We start from the raw sequence: 13,534 nt of genomic DNA, 5'->3' as shown, positions 1-13,534 counted from the left end.
CAAGTCCACTAGATTAATAGGAGCCCAACTCATAAAACAAAAAGGGGGAGAGGGGTGATTCGGCCGTAGGCCCCACTAGGATGGGTCACGGCTCTTTTTGTTAAATTAATCATGTACGCGTGGTCCGTTATGAGTGTCGTTAACCGTACCGGGTCTCCGAAACGTTAACTAGTCGTTGAAACGAAATCACCGGGTTTAATTCATTAAATAAATAATAAATTAAATAAGTTTTTCTTAAAGTCAATAATTATTAAAAATAATTATTTTGTCATTTTTCTGAGTTCCGTAAACTGAAAAGCTTTCTAGGCGATTAACTTAATCGTATCGTTTTCTAGTTATTTTATTATTCGAAGCAAGTTCATAAATTAATATAACATGTTAATTTAAAGTAATCCACTAGGATCAAGTATGCATTTAAATCCATTAAACACATAAAGTCTAAGTAATCACCGTTAAATATTTAACGGACAAGTTACGATAGTAACGGAAAAATTCGGATTGTTACAGCAAGAAAAGCCATGCCACCACTACTAAGGAAACGACGCGCCCGTGCATAAGTGCATAATGGCACGAGTCTCCTCCACTTGTCACCATGAATAATTAGCTCTCCCCCACTTGGGGCCTTCACACGAATAAACATTTCATGGCATGCAATATCGGCTCTATAAGATCGAGCCAATCCATACCGACCACGATATCAAACTCACCCAAAGTCATTGGGATAAGATCAATTTTAAAGGTTTCAGCACCAAACACAACATTACAATTTTTACACGCATCAACCCCTAGCACCGTCTTACCATCTGCTATTTCGACTTCAACCAGATGATTTAACTTAGCTAGTGGTTTATTAAGCTTAGGTACAAATCTTGGAGACACAAACGATAAATTAGCATCGCTATCAAATAGTATCCTTGTCGGATTAGAGTTAACCATGAAAGTACCTGAGACAACCTCATTGGATTGCTTGGCTTCGTCATTAGTCATCAACTAGTTTCGTCCCCTAGCTATACCCGCCGCTTTCTCTAACCTCTTAACTTGATCATTCCGCAAATCGGGACACTCCGACTTTCGGTGCCCCTCTTTTTGGAAATTAAAACACGTGATTTTGTTTGTAGCCAGCTTTGGGCAATCACGAGAGATGTGCCCCTTTTGCCCACAATTATAGCAAGTAGGGAGAAAATTTCCGAAACCCCCTTTCTTCGCACTACCGACACTCTCACCCGCACCCCTACTTTTCTTGTTGGACTGACTAGTAGCTTCAAACTTCCTTTTGCTAAAGCTGAAGTCACTCTTTTTCGGAACGAGCGACTCAAAGCCCTTAGCTATGTCAGACAACTCGTCAAAAGTTTTCACCGAGTTTCTACTAATCTTTTCTTGATAGGTGTCATTCAAAGTTCGATAGAAATCTTCCTTTAACATGTGATCATTCTCGACATACTCCGGGCAAAATTGGGTCTTCGATATGAAAGTGAACTTGAGAGTGTTCAAATCCATCGACCCTTGCCTCAAAGTACGCAACTCGTCCTTAAGCCTTGAAAGATCGATCTAAGTTCAGTACTCTTTAAAAAATTCCGCCTTGAACTCGTCCCACGTCAAACTCATACTTTGTTCTTCCCCATAAAGTCAGATTTTCGCATCCCACCACAACTTGGCATCACCCCTTAGCATACTACATCTGTACCTTGTCTTCTTATCGAGAGGTTGAGCATCCTTGAAATTCTTATAGTGGAAGTCTCGCCTTCCAACATTATCATCGTGAACAATAGTCTTAACTTGCTCCTTGATTAGATCGGTTACTTGCTCGTCAACCGACTCTAGGAACATCTTCTTAACGTCCGCTAGAAAGGACGCATGATGCTTTTGAAAAATGGCCTCAACCTTGGCCGTGAACTCGGAGTCCTCGCTCGTATATCCGTTATCAGTATCATGCCCGTTTCTCATCTTCATTCTATAAAACGGAATAGGTTAAACAACGAAACAAACGGAAATGAAATACGTATACCATACCACCCCATCTTGCTCAATACTCGTCGTACATTGCTTGTTTGACACGATTTGCACCCGTAACAATGGTAGCTAGTTATTGTTACGCGAGCACGTCGCATCGACTTACTACTACAACGTCTATATCGCTTGATGATTTCAAACATCATACAAAATAATTGTCACAACGTTAGTTCACCTAATCCTAGCCACTAACCAAACCTTGTCCGACCCGTCTCCTACAAGTCTCGCATAAAACGCATACACAAATTAAGTCTAAGTCTAGGCACCTACCTCAAGTCGCCTAAATCCCTTAGACCATGATCTGATACCACTTGAAATGACTCAACACAGTTTAAATTTAAAACCGGTAAAAAAAAAATTTAAATGAAGGAGCGGTGTGATGACCCAGAAATTTCTGACCAAATTTAAACTTTATCTTTAAATGATTTAACGTTTCCGACACGATAAGCAAAGTCTGTAAAACCGAATCTCAAAATTTTTGAACTATTCAAGTACCCTTCGGTTGTTCTCAACGATTCGCGAACCATTACATGTAAATAGATACATATATATACTATAACTTGAAAACGTAATAAAGTTTTAATTGTTTAATACCGTACATTAAACTTATTGGTTTAAATATTTATTTGAATATATATGATAAGTTGGAATATTAATTGTATGAATAACTTGCGACGTATATTTAAAATGTGTTTATGAATGTTGAAAATATATATTAACTTGGTCATAAAACGATTTGTTATTATATATATATATATATCAACAAATAGCGAGATAATGATTTATAGAAGTAAATGACCAAAACACTCGAAAGTTTAAGATACACTTTGAATGATATAGTTTATTGATAATTTAAGACTATATTTTGACAAAGGTACGAGTCACAAAACGTAAATTGCGATTTTTCTAAGCGTACAAAAATGCGTTCGAGAAACCGAAATCGGGACATAAGTCGAATGACAACGTACAGGTCATCGGAACGAAAATTACAAGTCAACTATGCACATGAATTTAATATAATATATAATTAATTATTTAAATTATATATATTATATATATTATATAATAATATGTCAAAAAACAAGAAAACAAAAACATTTTGAGCTGGATCAGGCGGCCATGCGATCGCATGGCAAATACACTAAAAACCCATGCGATCGCATGGGCATCAGATTTCAAAAAGTTGCCTATAAAAGTCCAGTTTCTGCTCGAGTTCTTACACATATATTACTCCATGTGTAATATTATTATTATTTATTATTTATATTAATTATTATTATTATTATTATTATTATTATTATTATTATTATTATTATTATATTATTAAGATTATTATTATTATTATTATTAATCTTAATATTTTTAGTAATATTATACATAAAATACTACGACGAGGTCATGAGCTTGTCACTTTCAAAATGGTTTTTCGAGCGGGATAGAGCTAAGGAAATTATGAGTTATAGCTATGGAGGTTATGGGTATGATTTGGGGATTATGCTCGTAAAGTCAAACCTAGTGTTTATCATCTCCGTTACGTTTACGTACTTTCCTACAATATTGAATCTCAATATTGATACGTAAGCACTCATATTTTATCTTTTATATATTAATTGTGTATCCATGTCCAGTGCTCGAGTATATATATTTATACATGCTTGTATGCTAAATTTCGTCGTTAAACAGTTATAATGAATCACGAATTAAATACATATATTACTGGTAAAAGGTATATGATATACATGTTTTTAGAAAGCTGGCGAAAAATCAATAACTTTTCATTTAGATATTTAATAGCTTCGATGAACGGATTAAAAGATATGATCAACTGAATTATGATTGACGTTAATTGAAATTGCTTTTGAATCTGCAATTAAGATATAAACAACTTGTTTACGAGATTGATAAAATGGATTTTTAAATATTACCAACCGAGTAACTGAAATCTTATATAAGGCACGTCTCGTTTTATTGAACAATTGTTAAAACTGATTGTTTTTATCATATTTTAAAGCCTTATAAAAACTATAGTTTAATTTTACAAGAATTGGAAAACTATGTGAAATATTAAAATGATTCGATTGCCATGATCATTCAACTATTATATGGAGTCAGATTGACTTTTTGAAATAACTTTTGATAACTATTGTATGTCGATCTCGAGCATTAGGATTGTGATACACTATGACCTGACCTAGCTTGATAAACAATTATTGACCAACATATGTTCTCTAGGTTGAGATCTACGGTTATTTGGTAATCCGAGTTTCGGTCACATTTTGGTGAACGACTTTTTATGCGGCTAAGGTGAGTTTCATTGATCCCTTTTTAATTGCTTTTGCAATATATATTTTTGGGCTGAGAATACATGCACTTTATTTAAAACGCAATGGATACAAGTACATACTAAATTCTACACTGAGTTTGAACCGAAAATCCCTTAGCTTTGGTAACTGTTAACTGCCAGTTATAAGAACTGGTGGGCGCGAGTAGTAGTATATGGATCCATAGGGCTTGATATCCCCGTCCGAGCTAGAGTACTAGCCTTTTAACGGACGTATGCTATTTGAGAAGCGTACACGTTGGTTTGCGTGTATTATTAAGATGATTATACAAAGGGTACAAATTATATATACATTAAGTTTAGTTACCAGGGTGCTCAATTTCGTAGAATATTTTGATAAACATTTCTGGATTAAACAACTGAAATCTTGTGATCCACCTTTATATACAGATTATGCGAAACACTAAAACTATGAACTCACCAACCTTTGTGTTGACACTTGTTAGCATGTTTATTCTCAGGTTCCTAGAAGTCTTCCGCTGTTTGCTTATATGTTAGACAAGCTATGTGCATGGAGTCTTACATGGCATATTTATCAAGGAAACGTTGCATTCACCAAATCATCACCATGTATCTTATTTTGACTGCATTGTCAATGGAAGTACTATTGTAAACTATTATTTACGGTGATTGTCTATATGTAGAAATCATCAGATGTCGAAAACCTTCGATTTAAATATTCATTTATGGTGTGCATTTTCAAAAGAATGCAATGTTTACAAAACGTATCATATAGAGGTCAAATACCTCGCAATGAAATCGATGAATGACGTGTTCGTCCATATGGATTTGGAGTGATCGTCACAGTTGGTATCAGAGCGTTGGTCCTAGTGAACCAGGTCTTGCACGAGTGTGTCTAACTGATAGTTGTTAGGATGCATTAGTAAGTCTGGACTTCGACCGTGTCTGCATGTTAAAAGTTTTGCTAATCATTTCTTGTCGGATATTACATGCTTATCATTCTTAAGTCTAGACACGTTTTCCTGCATTTATTGCATAAATAGTGTATAGACAAAAATTCATATCTTAGCGTATCTGTTACTGTAAACTTTTCCTGACATCTTCCGAAAATTTCTCCGTGATTTATGGAATTTGGTATTATATATACATATGTAAATTATGTATTGAAGAATACCAAACTAAATTCTATAATATAATTCATATCAAAAATCATCTCCCTAATTATACAAGATGGATCCCGTATCTAGTTCAAATTCCTTAAACTTTGACAGCTATTCCGATATGGATATTCACCTGAATTCCGAAGACAGTGTAACCGGAATGGATCAACCAATCAGCCATCACCTATTCTGGATGAATTGGGGATGGGTTCGTAGCCTGCTTAGTCATTGGAGACAAGAAGAAGGTGATCCCTTCCATTCACCACATTTCCCTCTTGGCGAAGAACCTGAAGCACTTACTGGCGAACCTGTTCGAGGCACTATTTTCTCTCTCATTTCCAGAGTATCTCGTCACGATAATATACTATCTCAAATTCTGAATCTTATTCATCCGCTCGTCCGAACCGACAATCATCCCGGTGTAGTAGAAGAAGTCAACGAGCTTCGCACTAGGGTAGTGGCTTTGGAGAATATGGTGCAAAGGTTATAAGCACCAGCAGAATCACCGGCATCAACAATACCACCGACAACAACACCAACAGTACCATTACCACCACCAACAACATCCGCACCGCAAGCCTCAACATCACAATATGTACCTTGAACATCAACGTCATACACACCATAGATACCAAGGAATACCAACAACAACAAACGATGAAGTATTGATTCATAACTTCATCGAAGAAATATTTTGCAGAGAATATGTAGTTTCTAAAAGTTTTAGAGATTATATATTCTAGTCCTAGTCAAAAACCAGATGAGATTAATATTATGTTAACTCATTAAATTCACGATTACATCTAAGGAAAATATATATGTAGGTATATTTTCATGAAGATTGTAATTAAGAAAATTCTTTTATACAAACTGTTAATGGTGAGAATATTTTAACGGGTAGGTAATACCCGAGAGATATATAAATTCACAATTAATATGTTACATTCTTCGATTCTGATTCAACAAATCATCAACTATACTCACTACTTTCACAACAATATATATTCTTTTATAAAAATCAAAGCAACCATCCTCATCCAAATTTGATTACATATTCTGACAGAACAGAATCCAAGTCATAACTCTGAACTAGTAACATCATTCTTAGATCTCTACATCTTTCAAAGCTATACTTTGACTTCAAAACTTTGCAAGATCCTTTAGCGTTGCTTTTACCGAAAATAATCTTGCAATCCCTTTTCAAAGTATCCAGTTTTATCACACTTCCAACTAGTCAACTTTGACTTTTCAGATTAGCCTTATTATAACCTTGACATATACGTTCTTGTTACCGGGGAACCTTTCGTGTTCCACCACATTAGCAGTAAATTTATCAACAACTTTATTAATCCTTGACCTTTCGAACAATCCTTATACTCATTGAAACCCTATCATGTACTCATCCACATCTTGTAACAATAAATGCCATACCAACCACTGAGAATTAGCAATCAGTATTTTGAATCTCGCAGCATTTTCTACGACAACAGTTATATATAGATAACATCTGTCTTCTAGACTTACATACTTCGAATGTGAAGTTTCTGAAAAACACCCCAAACTACGAAACTAGTTCTCCTTATTTTGGAAAAATGCTGATGAAACAGCAAAAACTGTAAACGACCTTAACAGTCAAAAGTTTGATGATAAAGAATAGTATGGTGGTAAAGCTGAGAAAAGAGAAGGTTTGGAACTGGAAAACGGATTGAGCAGACCATGAAGGAGGCTGTGGACAAATCACAAAAATGAAATCTACCTTCAAAGAATACAAATGATTCAGTGTCTGCTGAAATCCTTCGCAAATACCTTGCTCCTTACTCTAAAATCTTTGCGGACAATATTCTTCATCATCATCTTATCTTAAATATTCTAAGATATCATCGTATCTTCCATTATAAATATCCTCCATATTTCTGAAGATATTTTTTTTATAACCATTCTTATCTGAAATCATTCATCTCTTCTCGCTATCTTTGTTACATCATAAAAGAAACTATTTTAGTTTCTAAAATCTAAAAAATTCGAAAAATAGATGTTTTAAAGTAATGTTGGGAATTGAAGCATGAGTTAGTATAATATAATGACACTTGATCAACGTGATTATATTACAGTAAGTCATGCTGAGTTTCTAATGGAACTTGATAAAGGTTCACATATCCCACCCTCATCATAAACCATGTTACATAACTCTTTCATTCCATATAATCTCTAAATATATCAAGAAAATATATTTCTTGATGATTCGGTCTTTTCCGGATATTCTGGTAATTTGACAAGTCAGATTGTGCCATTACCATTTCTTTCTTAGAACATTAACTATGTTTATCCAAAACTCCATAACTACGAATTCTGGACCATTACAAGAGATGCCTAATCGCAAGAAGAAGAAACGAAGGGACAAAGCTCCGAAATAGAAATTGGAGTATAAATCGCAGCAAATAAGAGGGAGTATTAACCGTGAATGACAATGATTATAGAAGACAGAAGTATGGACATTGAAATATAAGGGGAGATATAAAGCCCGATAACAAACATGAAATTACAAACCGTGTATATCAATGCGTATAGCAATATAAAGACACGGGAGAATGAAAAACACTATAACCCCAAGGTAATAGTAGAAGAAAATAACCTCCTCTGGTGGCAGATGAAAAAGAAGAATGAAGGATACGATAGCCAAGAAAATATCAAGAATCAGAACTGGATTAAGCATTTTCACAATCAATTGGGATGTATGAAATAAGAAAGAAGATGTAGGAGTGGTGAAAGAAATGAAACGGAAGAGGTCAATTTATAGCAAAATATCAGACATAGCAATCGAGGCAGATTACGCATTTAATCAAAGAAAATCCTAATTTCCACAAATTTCGAAGAATCAAATCTTATATAGATTATGAAGATTTTCTATTCCTTAAATTCCGGAAATCAATCGTTAATACGTCAAAAGTTAAGATGAATCTCTATTCTCCATTTCACTTTATTACGACGGCTTCTCTCATACGCTTCAAGTAATTGGATTGTTTTATCCATATTATTCAACGGTGATAAAACTCTATTTATCGACTCATATTCGTCATAAAAACATTTTTATTGTTAGCCATGACAACCTCACTCAAATTTCGGGACGAAATTTCTTTAACGGGTAGGTACTGTAATGACCCAGAAATTTCTGACCAAATTTAAACTTTATCTTTAAATGATTTAACGTTTCCGACACGATAAGCAAAGTCTGTAAAACCGAATCTCAACATTTTTGAACTATTCAAGTACCCTTCGGTTGTTCTCAACGATTCGCGAACCATTACATGTAAATAGATACATATATATACTATAACTTGAAAATGTAATAAAGTTTTAATTGTTTAATACCGTACATTAAACTTATTGGTTTAAATATTTATTTGAATATATATGATAAGTTGGAATATTAATTGTATGAATAACTTGCGACGTATATTTAAAACGTGTTTATGAATGTTGAAAATATATATTAACTTGGTCATAAAACGATTTGTTATTATATATATATATATATATCAACAAATAGCGAGACAATGATTTATAGAAGTAAATGACCAAAACACTCGAAAGTTTAAGATACACTTTGAATGATATAGTTTATTGATAATTTAAGACTATATTTTGACAAAGGTACGAGTCACAAAACGTAAATTGCGAGTTTTCTAAGCGTACAAAAATGCGTTCGAGAAACCGAAACCGGGACATAAGTCGAGTGACAACATACAGGTCATCGGAACGAAAATTACAAGTCAACTATGCACATGAATTTAATATAATACATAATTAATTATTTAAATTATATATATTATATATATTATATAATAATATGTCGACAAACAAGAAAACAAAAACATTTTGAGCTGAATCAGGCGGCCATGCGATCGCATGGCAAATACACTAAAAACCCATGCGATCGCATGGGCATCAGATTTCAAAAAGTTGCCTATAAAAGTCCAGTTTCTGCTCGAGTTCTTACACATATATTACTCCATGTGTAATATTATTATTATTTATTATTTATATTAATTATTATTATTATTATTATTATTATTATTATTATTATATTATTAAGATTATTATTATTATTATTAATCTTAATATTTTTAGTAATATTATACATAAAATACTACGACGAGGTCATGAGCTTGTCACTTTCAAAATGGTTTTTCGAGTGGGATAGAGCTAAGGAAATTATGAGTTATAGCTATGGAGGTTATGGGTATGATTTGGGGATTATGCTCGTAAAGTCAAACCTAGTGTTTATCATCTCCGTTACGTTTACGTACTTTCCTACAATATTGAATCTCAATATTGATACGTAAGCACTCATATTTTATCTTTTATATATTAATTGTGTATCCATGTCCAGTGCTCGAGTATATATATTTATACATGCTTGTATGCTAAATTTCGTCGTTAAACAGTTATAATGAATCACGAATTAAATACATATATTACTGGTAAAAGGTATATGATATACATGTTTTTGGAAAGCTGGCGAAAAATCAATAACTTTTCATTTAGATATTTAATAGCTTCGATGAACGGATTAAAAGATATGATCAACTGAATTATGATTGACGTTAATTGAAATTGCTTTTGAATCTGCAATTAAGATATAAACAACTTGTTTACGAGATTGATAAAATGGATTTTTAAATATTACCAACCGAGTAACTGAAATCTTATATAAGGCACGTCTCGTTTTATTGAACAATTGTTAAAACTGATTGTTTTTATCATATTTTAAAGCCTTATAAAAACTATAGTTTAATTTTACAAGAATTGGAAAACTATGTGAAATATTAAAATGATTCGATTGCCATGATCATTCAACTATTATATGGAGTCAGATTGACTTTTTGAAATAACTTTTGATAACTATTGTATGTCGATCTCGAGCATTAGGATTGTGATACACTATGACCTGACCTAGCTTGATAAACAATTATTGACCAACATATGTTCTCTAGGTTGAGATCTACGGTTATTTGGTAATCCGAGTTTCGGTCACATTTTGGTGAACGACTTTTTATGCGGCTAAGGTGAGTTTCATTGATCCCTTTTTAATTGCTTTTGCAATATATATTTTTGGGCTGAGAATACATGCACTTTATTTAAAACGCAATGGATACAAGTACATACTAAATTCTACACTGAGTTTGAACCGAAAATCCCTTAGCTTTGGTAACTGTTAACTGCCAGTTATAAGAACTGGTGGGCGCGAGTAGTAGTATATGGATCCATAGGGCTTGATATCCCCGTCCGAGCTAGAGTACTAGCCTTTTAACGGACGTATGCTATTTGAGAAGCGTACACGTTGGTTTGCGTGTATTATTAAGATGATTATACAAAGGGTACAAATTATATATACATTAAGTTTAGTTACCAGGGTGCTCAATTTCGTAGAATATTTTGATAAACATTTCTGGATTAAACAACTGAAATCTTGTGATCCACCTTTATATACAGATTATGCGAAACACTAAAACTATGAACTCACCAACCTTTGTGTTGACACTTGTTAGCATGTTTATTCTCAGGTTCCTAGAAGTCTTCCGCTGTTTGCTTATATGTTAGACAAGCTATGTGCATGGAGTCTTACATGGCATATTTATCAAGGAAACGTTGCATTCACCAAATCATCACCATGTATCTTATTTTGACTGCATTGTCAATGGAAGTACTATTGTAAACTATTATTTACGGTGATTGTCTATATGTAGAAATCATCAGATGTCGAAAACCTTTGATTTAAATATTCATTTATGGTGTGCATTTTCAAAAGAATGCAATGTTTACAAAACGTATCATATAGAGGTCAAATACCTCGCAATGAAATCGATGAATGACGTGTTCGTCCATATGGATTTGGAGTGATCGTCACAAGCGGCGTACCAAAATCAGGTGCGACACTTTCGAAGGCCCAGAAGCGGCGCTTTTGACGCCTTGAACGGCGCTTCTATCGTCTGTTGAAAAACTCCACAAAAGACTGACCAGGAGCGGCGCTTTTGCTACAAGAGCGGCGCTCCTGTACCTGGGAATGACTGTTTCGATTTTTTTTTATTAAGTATCCCAATTCAAACACCTAACCACAAGTGCAATACCACCAAGGTACATTTGAATTATATAATAAAAGTGTTTACAAAACAAAATGGGCACCACGACCCTTGGGACTCCAACGACCCGTTACAAACATCAATGTAGCAATATTGACCCAAATAATTTAATTTCCAAACATTTAACGAGCATGGTGTTTGGGACTAATGTAGTGACCCGAACTTTTCCATGTTTATATATATATTAAATGAAATTGTTATTTACATGATTAAGTGTTTCCAACATGTTAAGGAATCAAACTTGTTAAGACTTGATTAATTGAAATAGGTTTCATATAGACAATTGACCACCCAAGTTGACCGGAGATTCACGAACGTTAAAACTTGTAAAAACTATACGATGACATATATATGGTTATATATATAGTTAACATGATTTTATTATAAATATGTATCTCATTAGGTATTTTAACAATGAGTTATATACATAAAAATGAGACTATTAATTTAAGAAACTCGAAAACGATATATATAACGATTATCGTTATAACAACGTCTTACTAGGTACATATGAATCATATTAAGATATTGATACACTTGGTTAATTATGTTAAATGATAAGTAAATATATCATTAAGTATATTAACAATGAACTAAATATGTAAAAACAAGACTACTAACTTAATGATTTTGAAACGAGACATATATGTAACGATTATCGTTGTAACGACATTTAATGTATATATATCATATTAAGAGATATTTATACATCATAATATCATGATAATATAATAATTTAAAATCTCATTTGATATTATAAACATTGGGTTAACAACACTTAACAAGATCGTTAACCTAAAGGTTTCAAAACAACACTTACATGTAACGACTAACGATGACTTAACGACTCAGTTAAAATGTATATACATGTAGTGTTTTAATATGTATTCATACACTTTTGAAAGACTTCAAGACATTTATCAAAATACTTCTACTTAACAAAAATGCTTACAATTACATCCTCATTCAGTTTCATCAACAATTCTACTCGTATGCACCCGTATTCGTACTCGTACAATACACAGCTTTTAGATGTATGTACTATTGGTATATACACTCCAATGATCAGCTCTTAGCAGCCCATGTGAGTCACCTAACACATGTGGGAACCATCATTTGGCAACTAGCATGAAATATCTCATAAAATTACAAAAATATGAGTAATCATTCATGACTTATTTACATGAAAACAAAATTACATATCCTTTATATCTAATCCATACACCAACGACCAAAAATACCTACAAACACTTTCATTCTTCAATTTTCTTCATCTAATTGATCTCTCTCAAGTTCTATCTTCAAGTTCTAAGTGTTCTTCATAAATTCCAAAAGTTCTAGTTTCATAAAATCAAGAATACTTCCAAGATTGCAAGTTTACTTCCAAGTTTTCTAAATACATTCCAAGTAATCATCCAAGATCAAGAAACCTTTGTTACTTACAGTCGGTTATCTTTCTAATACAAGGTAATAATCATATTCAAACTTTAATTCAATTTATATAACTATAACAATCTTATATCGAGTGGAAATCTTACTTGAAATTATTTTCGTGTCATGATTCTGCTTCAAGAACTTTCAAGCCATCCGAGGATCCTTTGAAGCTAGATCCATTTTTCTCATTTCCAGTAGGTTTATCCAAGGAACTTGAGGTAGTAATGATGTTCATAACATCATTCGATTCATACATAAAAAGCTGTCTTATTCAACGTTATAAACTTGTAATCACTAGAACATAGTTTAGTTAATTCTAAACTTGTTCGCAAATAAAGTTAATCCTTCTAACTAGACTTTTAAAAATCAACTAAACAAATGTTCTATATCTATATGATATGCTAACTTAATGATTTAAAACCCGGAAACACGATAAACACCATAAAACTGGATATACGCCGTCGTAGTAAAACCGGGTGCTGTTTTGG

Source organism: Rutidosis leptorrhynchoides, chromosome 2, assembly GCF_046630445.1.
Source record: "Rutidosis leptorrhynchoides isolate AG116_Rl617_1_P2 chromosome 2, CSIRO_AGI_Rlap_v1, whole genome shotgun sequence".
NCBI classification, from domain to species: domain Eukaryota; kingdom Viridiplantae; phylum Streptophyta; class Magnoliopsida; order Asterales; family Asteraceae; genus Rutidosis; species Rutidosis leptorrhynchoides.
This window is presented reverse-complemented; position numbering follows the sequence as displayed.